Genomic DNA, 13,166 nt, shown 5'->3' on the forward strand with positions numbered 1-13,166 from the left:
TCCGTCGCCACGGTCAGCCCTTCGGCGTCCCGGCGTCTTAGAAGCGCTGGGGGCGGAATGCTGCCCTCTGGCTTATAACTTGGAGCGGCCGCGGCCTAGTGGCCCGGTTTGTTTTGCTTCCTGAGTGCAATCGGAGCCCCCCTCCCCTCCCCGGGCCTTTGATTCGGTGTCGCAGCGGGCCTGCGTCCTTTCTCCCTTTACTGTCGGTGGTGGTGGTGGGAAACAGAGACCCCCCGCCGCCGCTGCCTTGTGGGACGAATAGGGTTTCCATAAAGGGCCCCTTCCCCGACAGAATGAGAAGAGCCTCCAACACGCGTCCGTGCATTCCCACGTAATTCTTGTTTTCTTGCCACCCGCAGGCTTCCCCGGCAGCCCTTTGGTTTCCTTTCCCTGGGAATGTAAGGAACGCCATTCGTGTCCTTTTCTCATCGTTAGATGAATGGAAATTAAAACGATCGTTTTAAACATATAATTTTTCTTCTTCTTAATTGATATGTAAACGTGTCTCAGTCACTTCTGGACTCGAGATTTGAGGTTCAACTGTTTGTAAAAGTAGAGAGTTAGGCTGGGTTTTAGGTAGTGGATGCCTGAAGCCAGGGTTTTGATTTGTGGTGAGAATAGCTTCAAATTCATTTTTCTTAACAAATAAGAATATGTCCGTTCTACATTAGTGAAGAAGGATCGAAAACGTATTATCCCGTGTGAATAAAGCTACCTCCTGGTTAGTCTGTAATTTTTTCCCATTGCCTTTAAAACATTCCCCATTCCCTTAACTTGGCATAAGGGAACATGTTAACTTCAGCTGGGTTTTTTTAATGATAGTGCTCTAAAATCTTTTGAAGTAATCAGTAATTATTTCCAAAGTAGAGGTGTGGGTCTCTTGCTTCAAAATTGAATCTTAATAGCCTGGGATCTTAATAAAATGCTGCACTGTGTTTATGTTAGTGCTTTTTCAGTTCAACAGTGCTAATATCTAAACTGCATAATCATTTTAGAGGTGTCTGTGAGTTACTGATAATGTTCTATACAACTTTATTTAGTTTCCACCAAGTCTGACAGTGTTGGCATGGGGGGGGGGGCTTTCCATCAAGCAATGCATCTAGTGGGATTATGGGACCCAAGAAATAAGGTTTCTCTATCATGGAGCCTGCTCTGCTTAAAAGCTTCTCTCTCTTTCCTGTCCACCAGATTAGGATGGCCCCAATCATATTGACCTTTTGTAAGGCTCTTAAAGACTTCCTGTTCCTACTGGCGTAGGGCTTGAATGCTGAATGATTCCATCTCTAGGAAGTGGGATGTTATTTTGGTCAGTATCTTTGATCACCAATTTATTTGGTGGTTTTGATATGTATTGTTTTATGTTTTTTTTTATTTAGATCCCTCCTAGAGTCACTGGGAGTTGGCCAGCCATAAATCTGAATAAATAAATGTAGCAGGATAAATATAAATTAAATATTTAATACTTGTAGCTTTATGTCTGTCAAGTAGTTTGCATCGTTACTATCAAATTTGATTGCTCATGCTGTAATAGATAATACTGCAGGAGTTTTCAAACTAAAGGACAGGAACAGAGTGGGTCACAGTTGTTTCATACGTCTGGAAGTTAGTGATCTCCTCCAAGATGCTAGCGCTAGACACAACCATATATAATATCTAGATATGACTGATTTCAACAACTTTTGTAGTTTCAGCACTGACCCCTGCCTAATTCCATCTTTTTCCCTCTTCCAAGACGGCTTTCCCTAGTATGTCTGTCATGTTATATCTTGATACACAACCCACTGCAAACTTTGTGTTGATAGCTTATAACAGGAGGCCAGCATGTTCTACTGCAGATCTTTCTGGAGTGTATTCCTTGTGTGCTGGACTCCCTACTTAGACTTTTTCAGGGTATGAAGCAGGGGTGGGTTCCTGCCAGTTCTAACCTCTTCTATAGAAGAGGTTCCACAAGTCTATAGTACTGTTTAGAACCGGTTCCAGCTCCCTCCCCCTGTCCATCCGCACATCATCAAGATGAAGAGCGAGAGGAGGAATTCTGGGAGTTGAAGTCCACAAGTCTTAAAGCTGTCAAATTTGAACACCCCTGGGGTTTTTTTTCTAAAGGGTTAGGGGTACAAGGGTCTTGTAACGTGACAGCTTTAAGACTTGAACACTTCGATGCCAGAGTTCCTGAGCCAACATGACTGGAGGAGGAATTCTGGGAGTTGAAGTCCATAAGTCTTAAAGCTGTCAAGTTTGAACACCCCTGGGGTTTTTTTCCTAAAAGGTTAAGGGTGCAAGGGTCATGTAACTTGACAGCTTTAAGACTTGCGTGCTTCAAATGCCAGAGTTTCTGAGCCAATATTTTGGTTGCTAAGCAAGAGTGTTGTTAAGTGACTTTCACCACATTTTACAAGTTGGCCACGCCCACCCGTCACATGACTGGCAAGCCACTCCCACAAAGCAGGCCACACCTACAGAAGAAGTTCTAAAAAATTTTGAAACCCACCACTGGTATGAAGGTAGTTCTCTGTGTTGTGGATGTTATTTGCTTCTCAACTGAGGGATACATCCCCTCCTTCAGGTACCTGTCAAATGGCATGCTTATTTCATTATTTATGCATCTATTACTGGTGAGGTTATCACATAAATTCATTTTCCCATGAGGCCCTCATATAAATTCGTTTAGTTTATGGGATCATGGCATCACAAAGTTTGAGAATGTCAATTTACTGAATAATATGAGTTGTAACTAAGAAATATAAACAACTCTAGATATGTGGTAAATTTTAGACTGGATTACTTCCATTCCCAGACTTTAATATGTAATTTTGTATATGCATCCAGCAATATTAGTGTCAGGAAGGATTTCTTTAATTGTTTTTTACTTTTTAAAATACCATGTGATGTCCTTAGTATGAACCATTGATATTTTAAAACCATTGATCCTTTCCTCCTGGCATCTCAAACTTGATTTTTGAAAGTATTAGTCTTCTAGGTTTGAATTCTTAAGTTTTGTTTTCATACATGTGCTATCTGTGATTCTTGCACCTCTCAATTCTGTAAGTAGAATTTAAAATTTTATATTGGCTAGACTTCTTTACTATTCTCTGTACTACTACCACATTGAAAAGATAACATTTCTTTCAAGTCAAGCTCAAGTCCTGTTGCCTTAAAGACATGACCTTGGAAGTTTTGTGACAACAATACATAAGTGATTTACAGTTGCCTTTTGCGAGAAGTTCCTGTAAATAGGTTAGATTCTGTTTGTTTTTTGAGACTAATTGAATTTGGATATCTATATTGCCACCCAGCTTAACTAACTTTAAAATTATTTTGTCTGTGTGGCTCTTTTCAGTTGCTTTGAGAATTCATTCGATTTGTCTTTTAAAAAAAAATCCTCAAAGCTAATTTTACTGACCTATTTATTGGAAATGGAATATTTTTATTGCTGAGATCTACTGTTTGTAGGATACAAAACATCCAGTAATGAAATTCTTTTCTGTGAATCATACAAGATAGGGATTGAGATTGTGATTTTTTAAAAAATTTACAGCTAAGGTTATAATTGCAATTAAATTGCTTCCATATTGCTGTTTTAAAAACAATGTAAACGTGCCCATGGATCACCAACTCAAGTGGAGGGAGTTCTACCTTAAGGCTGTAATCATATATACTTGATAACCTGAAAAGAAGGGCCACTGGATTCAAAAACCTTTGCTTAGAAATGCAGAGGGATGAGGACATTTGCCTGATATTCTATTTTTCTGAAAGTTACTTGAAATAAAAGGCAGAAGTGTTCTTAAATTTAATGCACATTCTAGCAAATTATGGTGTTTTTCTAATTGCACAAGTGTGAAAAAAAAGATCATAGATGATGCGAAAACCATTCTTTTTTTTCATTCTTTTTCATTCTTAAGTAGAGTTCAGATGAGTCTTTATTTGCTGAAATTAGCTGGGCAATAAACTAGTCCTACTCTGTGGTAATGTCTCTAAAAAAATAGTAATTAGTGATACTAAGCTTTTCTGCTAAATGAAACTGGACACTAGAAATCCATGATCAAAATGTTTTTATGCAATATTTTTTTCTGAGAAAATATACTTAATTCATAATCATCTTTGACAGAAGACACTAAATTAAATAAGGCTGCAATGTTTGAGATAATACTTTTTTGTTTACAAAGATAACCCCCCCCCCCCAAGTTACTAATCATGCTGCTAGTGAAAGTGTAGATGTGAACACATGCTTTTTCTTGATAGGACACACTGTAGTATTTGCAATTTGATAACAAATACATGGGAGAAATGTTCAATTCTTTATGCTTTTTTGATACAATTCTAGCGTAATTGTAACTTCTTTTTAAAATGTTGACAAGAAAGCCTGATAAGATCTAAAATGCATAATTTAGCTTGTTCTTGATTTTTTATAAAGTTTAAATTATTAAAATAATACTATGATTTTTAAAGTTCAAAATAAGGTCTGAGATAATAGTTTTAGTGGTCATTTAGTATCTAACAGCATCTGGATTTTAGGTGAAAAAGTTGATATAAATTAATTATTGTCTCAGTTTAGATGGAAAACGTCAGCCTAGGCAAACATAATTAGTAGACATGCAATAATGTAATATGTAGATAAAACTTAAATATTTTTAGAAATTGCTTAGGTTAAAAAAAAAAGCAGAAGGGGCTATGTTCATTTTTTTGTTCTTCCTCTTGAGCAGAATGCTGCCCAAAATACATAAGTGGGAATACATGAAATAAAATTATTTATAAAAAATGTTCCATCTTTGTATCTAATACTATCTTTTTTATGGTTATAAAGTAGATTTTGGCAGAATATGATAGGATGTGCTGAATGATGAGGAAAAAAATCGAAGTTTTTTATAGGTTCGGGTTATTGATCTAATTTATATATGGTGCTAAACTATAATGGATAAAATGTGCTCATCGTGATGAGTCAAGAGGACATAAATTATAGTTTATGTGTGAATGCAGCCATTGTGAAATAGAAATAATGTGTGAGAGAAAAGCCGGTTGCTTTCGATTATTCCTCCTTAAATACCTGTGTTTCCCTAAGAATAAGACCCTGTCTTATTTATTTTTTTTGCCACCAAAACGGCACAAGGTCTTATTTTCAGGGTGTGTGTGTCGTCCACTGACTCACCTCACTTGCGTGCATCACCCCTCTTTTTTGCTATCAAAGGCCTTCAGGAACTTCTTCATCCAGCAAGGCTTTCCTGAAGACCTCTGCAGTCCATCTGGAGCTCTGCTATCGGCTACAGAGGCCTTCAGGAAAGCCGGCTGCAGCAGAAGAAATGTGCTGAGAAGTGCGAGACATGGCTGCAACTATCCGAAGGTAAGTAATAGGGCAGCTCCACACGCACCATCCCCACCCTAGCTTAATTTTTACCTGTGCACCCTGGATTGGGCGGGGTCTTAGTTTGGGGGGGGGTAATTAGGTCTTAGTTTGGGGGGGGTAGGACTTACATTGGGCTCACATGTAAAAATCAAACTAGAATTTACTTTCTGAGTAGGTCATATTTTGGGGGAAACATGCTACAAAATTTATTTCTCTCTAACTGTAATATATTTGCATTTTTAATTTTTTTGTTGCAGGGTTAATATAGAAGTTTGTTCTTGAGTTTAATGAATTCTATATACATACAGTTCTCGGGGTGCAACCATTGTTTAGTGTCTGTTCAAAGTTACCAGTGTATGAAATGAATGGTAAGTAGCCATTGCAGGGTTTCTATAGTCATGTGATCATCATTTCCAAAATTCCCTGCCACAAACACTGTCAATGGGAAGCTGGCAGCAAGTCAGAAATCACAGTCACATGAGATCCTTGCTTAATGACTCATGCTGGAATTGCCATTGCTAAGCAATATGATCATATGACTTTGTGCTTAGCAACGGTAATTCCAGCCCCAGTTGCCATTGTAATTTGAGGACTAAAATTGATGCGCTAGTTCAGTTTGTTTTTGTTAATATATACTAACAGTGTAAACTGAGAAATGAAATTAGTAATATATTAACGCAGAGTGTAGAATGTTTAAAAAATAGAATCTCTTCTCAAAATGTATGTGAAGGTCATTTGAAATAAAATAAACAATATTTAAAAAATAGGCTAGCAAGGGCCTAAAAGGCAGGGTTTGATAATTTAAGAAACTTCAGTGCCTTAATGCATTTAATTACAAACAGTCTATTTTGAATACTAGTTGTTTTAAAGGAGAACATAAATAAGATGAGTTATTACATAATTTCAAAGCCTATATAGCAAATGCTATAAGTATTTAAGAACTCTTTTTGGATTGGTTGCAAAATGTAAAATCATATCAGATTAATCCCTAATAATCTATTTAAAATCAATACAGTCTTAGTCCAAGATATATGATAAAACATTTGCTGAGAAAAAGCTACGTGGGATGATCTATGTATATTTATTGAGTTCCACAGAAAAATATATATGAAAAAAACTGGAAATTATTAAAAAGAGCTTATTAACTATAGTGAATGGATTCCTATCAAATAAGCCGAAACCAATTGAATCACATTATGATATAGCATGTTGTATAAGCCTAATCTAAAAATGATTTTTCTTCTTTTTAAGGTGTTAAGTTTCACAGTCTTCAGTCTGTAGGCTTGTGTTTATTCTCTTTAATAATTCTGAGCAGTTTCACAAAGGAGGAGAGAGTGCTAATCATCGTACTTCAGTAACATTTTTGGTTAAGTTGTCATGTCCTATGCCAGTGATGGTGAACCTTTTTTGCCTTGGGTGCCAAAGCATGTGTGCACACGCTATCGCACGCCCTTGTGTGCCAGCTCCCATAATTTAATTCCCCCCCGTACCATGCCCCCTGCGCATGTGCGTGTGACACACCACGCACATGCGCGCATGGCTTTCTTGGAGCCAGAGGAAGGGGAAAATGGCCTCCACCCCCGGAGGTCCTCCGGAGGCGGAAAACGGCCTGTTTTCCAACTGTAGGTCCGTTTTCAAGAAACTTAAGACTTAATCAGTTGTTCCAGGTTGCAGGGTAGAAAACAGTAAACACATAAACTTTAACTCAATGGAACACTTAAAAAGTACAGTGAAAAACCTATCCCTGGTGTATAGTCCATTGCAGATATGCAGATATTGCGTGCCCCATTTTTGGCCTCCACGCATCCTGTTTTCAGTCCATTCCAGGCGCCGCCTATCACCACCAAAGGCCGAAAATGGGGCACACATAGGTGCTGATTGGCGGCAGCAATCCCCACAGCCTTGAACAGCTGATCATCGGAATTCCGGGAGACCTATCCAACCACCAATCATCTGTTCATGCTAAATCAGGCTGTGCTGAAGCTGACCTTGCTGTTTGCTGCAAGGAGGCAGATTGCTGGGAGACAGATTTTTTTTCTTTTTTTCATCCCCAAAAGCTTGGTTTGTCTTATAGTCCAGAGCATCTTATAGTCCAAAAAATTTGGTTTATTGGTTATTTCCAATAATACTACATTTTTGTAATGATGGAGCATATTTTGTGCCCTTCTCAAGCTGTAATGGAGCCTTTGAAGTATCTTCCTTAAAAAGAGTCATAGTCATGTTTGCCATATTTTTTGTGTATGTTGGCAACCGCAAAATGTTTTGACAAAACTGAATCTTAGAGTTAGCAGAATTAGGCTTTTGTTACACATTCTTCTTTGAAATGCTTTCCAAGTTATTTTTATTCAGATTATCACTGCTATTTATGCCACTGAATACTATTTGAGTGTTCAATTTTTTTTGTATATTCCTCAGATTCTTACAAAGTAATTAAAAAGTAAACCTATAACATTTTATTCAGTTAGAAGTGTTATAGCAATATAATCTTTAGCAGTTTACTCATTTAGAAGTATTGTGTAAACCTTTTTCATTAAAACCCATGTCCTGTCACATCAATGATTAAAACCAATGGTTATGAAAATTGATTTTAATATAGAAATCATCAAACTCATAATCTCTCAATCCTAAATCTAGGAATCCCTTGAATATAGTGAATAGAGAGGGGCTATATTTTACATCTGAAGTTGAAAGGATGTTTGGAGCAGGGGAGAATATGCAAGCCTCATCTTCAATGCCCCCTTAAGAAGACTACATCTTTTCAATAGGCTTCTTATAAGTCAGTTAATGACAGTGTCAGGAAAATCTGAAATATATTCCTGCTAGTTTCTAAAAGTTGAAATTCTAACCTCATGTTTATGCCTATTTAGTTCATGTATAATTTGACATGTTTATCCTATGTGTATCGGTGGATCTGATTTAAATTAATTCCATTTAAATCATGATTTAAATCACTAGTAAAAAGGTTTGATTTAAATCAACTCGATTTAAATCATAATTTCTAAAGAGCAACTGTCATCTCTGTCCCGAAGCAGTTCCTCCTCTGACCACTGTTGACTCACCAATAGTCCCGTTCACTTTAATGGGACAGCTGGTGATGCGGCAGTGACACAACAAGGTGGGGGACATGGTGGGCAGCAGGTGAGTGGATGCCCACTAACAGGCACTGCCATGATGGATCTGAAATGACAGGTACTCTTTAAATGTAAGGACATATTCCTGCTGGTAGTTAGAATCTTTAAATATTATTATTTGCAAACAAAATGAAGGTTTCCTATTTAGCTTCCAGAGCTTGGAGACATTGAATGAGTTTACCAAAAATGTAAATGTTGCAGAATATATACAGCCTCATGCTACATAACTAAGCTCCATTTCATGCTGAATAAACTAAATGATTTATGTATCTTAAATAGAAAAATATCTTTAGATAGATTTTTACTCCAAAAGCATTTTATTAAAATTAATTTGATAAAAATAAAAAATCAATTTAAATAAAAAAATCTGATTTAAAAAAAATCCATCAATTTTTATCCACCCTGCTAATGCATAATATAGGACACTGAAGAGAGATGATGGTGTGCAAAATTTCAGTTTATGAATTACAGATAGTCCTTGTCATTTGACCACAATTAGGACCAGATTGGCAGTCATTCATTAGTAAGTCGAGATAATAACATGACCACTCCCGATTTTACAGGACATTTTGTGGGTGGTTGTCAAGCGAATCGTGATTAAGTGAATCCATAGTTCAGGGGTGTCCAAACTTGGGAACTTTAAGACTTGTGGACTTCAATTCCCAGAATTCTGGGAATTGAAGTCCACAAGTCTTAAAGTTCTCAAGTTTGGACACCCCTGCCATAGTTCATAAGTGTGAAATCATTCTCTTGAATGGGAGTTTTTTTGCTGGAAATGGTCAAAAAAGTAGCTAATTATGCTCATGTAACTGCAAGACACCGAAGAAAGCTATAAAGGCAAGCCGAATGCCTGGCACCCAAAATGTGGTCACATGACTGAGGATGTGTGGCATGACATTTTGCAGTGGGCATGCATCCTTAACATGCTGTAAACTACCTGTTCTTAACAGTTGTTAAACAATCAGTCATAAGTTGAGGACTACCTGTATTGTGATTTCTAATAGTGTTGCTAGAGTAGTCACGGATAGAAATTGCATCTGAACCTATTAAGGGTTTGGTCTTTGGGTCTGTTATATGATCCGTTATAAAATGTTTACTAATTTTAAATCACACTGAAGCCTATTACTTAAAGCCAAGAGTTTATTATCTGCAATGGACTATACACCAGGGATAGGTTTTTCACTGTTCTTTTTAAATTTTCCATCCAGTTAAAGTTAATGTGTTTACTATTTTCTACCTTCATCATTTACAGTGGCTTGACCCCAAATTATTAGCACAGTTATTTATTGATGTTATTTCCAATCAAAAATAGTTTAGCCACCAATAAATTTGTTAGCCATTACAGTATATTGCTACTAAAATCTTTGTTTTAATCAGTAGCTATAATGAAAAAAAGTGTGGTCTAACCAGAAAGCTTTTCTTTTTATTTTAAAAGGTAAAAGTTGTAATTAATTACAAACTGGCAGGCTTTAATATTTACAGTTATCTATTTGTATAATTATGTTAAATGAACGTGGCGTGTGTGTGTATGTGTGTGTGTATAAAATAGCCAACATCTTAAGAAACCCCAAAGACAAGATCCAGCTAGAAAACCAAGGAGTCTATGAAATACCATGCAAAATCTACCCAGCCACATACATTGGACAAACTAATAAGAGAATAAATGCACGCATCGCAGAACACAAGAACACAGTCAGAAAAGAAGAAAAAGCATCCTCCCTTTTCCAGCACCTTAAAGCAATAAGACATGAAATTGATTTTGAAGGAACCAAATTACTCTCCAAAACTGAACACTTTAACAAGAGAATAATTATGAAAGCTATCGAAATAGAGAAACATCCCCACAACATGAATAAACTTTATGATACCTCCTGCCTACCAGACATCTGGAAACTAGCCCTAGTCAATAAACGAGTCCCAGCCACAAAAACCGACACAGGACCCAGAACAACACAGGACACCATCACCAATCACCCTCATCAAACATCAGTTCCATCAACCAATCAAGATGTGACAACCAATCCGTTTAAAGCAACAAAGCCAACATTCCACACACCACCACCTATATTTATAGAAAAACGGCAGCTCCAATCACGCTTTGCTCGCATAAGCATGAAGCCAAAGACACCAGCCTGAAGACGAGTGTGACCTCGTTGAAACGTCGCCAAGATACTGTCAATCTTACATGGGAAAAGACCCGAATATGCCAAGACCTGCATAAATATATAAATAAATAAAAATGTGTGTGTGTGTATCAGTATTAAAATCATGCTTCCATAGTTTTGTCATAAATGTATTTAATCATTTTATTTTATATGTTGCATTGAAAGGACACTATCAGATTTGCAGCCTACATCAGATCAAATTGAAGCAGCATTAGTGTTATTGGTCATTCACCAATGTTATTGGTCATTCACTGAAGCGGCATTAGTAAATATGTTAATTTTCTAAACCAAACAAGTCTGAGAATTGCAAATTTTAGTTTTGTAAAAGTGTGTTGAAGATTTAGATATCTTTTTAGAACCACATTTCCTAGTTCTTTGGCAAATAGCTATGGAAACTGATCTGTTTTGAATGTCTTGCATATTAAAATTCATGTTATTGCTCAAAAGTTCAGAATGAAATATATTGCTAATCCAATCATACATATTCTCTGTTATTCACATTGACATGTAGTTCATTGTCATAGTTTACTCATTAACTTTTTTAACCTTCCTAGACTCTGAAATAGCTGTGTTTCAGTCCACAGCTGGAACAAGCAGCCCCATTTCATTCCAAAAACATAACAAAGCATCAGAAAATTTCCATGCACAGAAAGTATTGCATATCTCTAGCTGAGTAGAATATGCAAGTTGTGTGTATATCTGATAATCATTATATTTGCTAAATGTTTTTAAACTTGAACTTTACAGACGTGTTACATGTAACTCACATAGCTAACAAAATAAAACATCTGTAATTTACTTTTTATCTATTTCATAATAGATAAAAGATATAATAGATACAATCTTTATAAAACTACAGTGTTACATTTTCTTCTTTAAAAACACAAACCTTTTGATGTTTATACATACTCTATATTTGAAAAATGATGAGAATATAAGAAAGCCTTTGGATGAAACCTTAAATCATTATGCTGTTCTCATTGTGTCTAAGAATATATTTAAGAAAGCCACAAGTAGGTCACAAGTACAATAGCAGTCATATAGCCTTCAGTAAGGGCTATAATTTGAAGTTGCTGTTGCTACTAACTATCAATAATTCTGATTTTCATCAGCTTATCAAATCCACTTACCAAGTTGCTCTCCTTTAGTGGAATGATCTTTTCTTTTTTTACAATATGCACTGTATGAAAAAGTGTTATTTATGTCATGAATGTCCCAATTCAGTTTCATTGATGATCTTAGATTTCAATATTATGAACACAGATTTTTTTTAAATCTTCACTCGGAATATTTCTATCACATCCCACTAATTTTTGTACTAAAAAACTCAAAATATTCTACCATTCATGAATGAGAACTGCTTCACCCCCTAATAATTAGGATTTTATAATCTATAAATTGATTGAATGTTTCATTGCATGCCATCAAGTAGATATCAACTCTTAGCAACCACATACATTTTCTGTCTCTAATCTGGTTCTTCAGTTATTCCAATGATAGATAGTGACTACTTTAATTGAACCTGTCCATCTTGCTCCCGGTCGTCCTCTTCTTTTTCCTTCACCTTTTCCAGCATTAGAGCCATTTCCAGAGAGCTAAAGCCTCACATAACGTGTGTAAAATAGGACAACTGGTAATTTAAGCCTCAAGCAAGAACTCTGGGTTGTTTTGTTCAGTGATCCATTTGTTTTCTTGGCTATCCAACACAAAGTTCAAAAGTGTCAGTACTCTTCCCACCTTATTTTTTCAGAGTCCAACTTTCACTTCTGTAGACTGTCACAGGTTTGCACAATTCTGATCTTTGCACGCATTTCCAACCTGGAGCTGGTCTGTTTCATCATATTCTGCCTGCACTATGGGTTTATGATCTATGTTTCTCATGAGGACAATAATATATTCTGGGATTTCCATTTTTCTGAGCACTTTTCTCAGCTTGCTTCATGTGTGACATATTTTTTATTGAAAAACAATAAAAGAAGACACTGATTCATTGATTATATAAAGGTCATTGAAGGCTTTATATAATCGGTGAAGTATAGATTGATTTCTTTTTAATAATCTTGATTTTCTCAGTTATCTAGTGTGCATCAGTAATAATGTCTCATATCCTCCTCAATTGGTATTTTTGAAATTTAATGGGGGCACATGTAAAAAGAAAATGAAACAGGCTGCTATATATTTTTATAAATATATAACTTATGTGGCCATTGGTAGTCTATATATTTATCTTTTTGGTCTTTATCTAATTGAATTGGCTAATTAAATTTTATATTGATGTAATTAAATTAACTTGTTTTGTTTTTGTTTTGTTTTTGTAGGAAGAAACCTGCTGCATCTTAACCTAATTCAGTCTCTAATCTGCTAATACTGTAGACTGAAAGATTTTGCTGTTGCCAGGATACCTTGTAATGGGCAAGGAGCTAAGAAGACTAGATTTTTTTTTCCTTTATAAACTTTTCTTTTAATAGGTAAGAAATTTTGCATATTTTTGCCTCTGGAGGTTATGTTATATATATATATGTATGTATGCAT

The 13,166-nt window shown here is 36.0% G+C and overlaps 1 protein-coding gene across 7 annotated transcripts in view; it reads left to right on the top strand.

Moving 5' to 3' along the window:
• The window catches only part of PPP6R3 (protein phosphatase 6 regulatory subunit 3), a 67,346-nt gene that overhangs the window by 333 nt on the left and 53,847 nt on the right, over positions 1-13,166 (top strand). For all 7 annotated transcript variants that reach the window (XM_081934120.1, XM_081934121.1, XM_081934123.1 and 4 more), the window contains exon 2: positions 12,953-13,102. The gene's annotated coding sequence lies outside the window, so the exon portion shown is untranslated. The remainder of the gene's footprint in view (positions 1-12,952; positions 13,103-13,166) is intronic.

This window comes from Natrix helvetica, assembly GCF_964273705.1.
Source record: "Natrix helvetica genome assembly, chromosome: 1".
NCBI lineage: Eukaryota > Metazoa > Chordata > Lepidosauria > Squamata > Natricidae > Natrix > Natrix helvetica.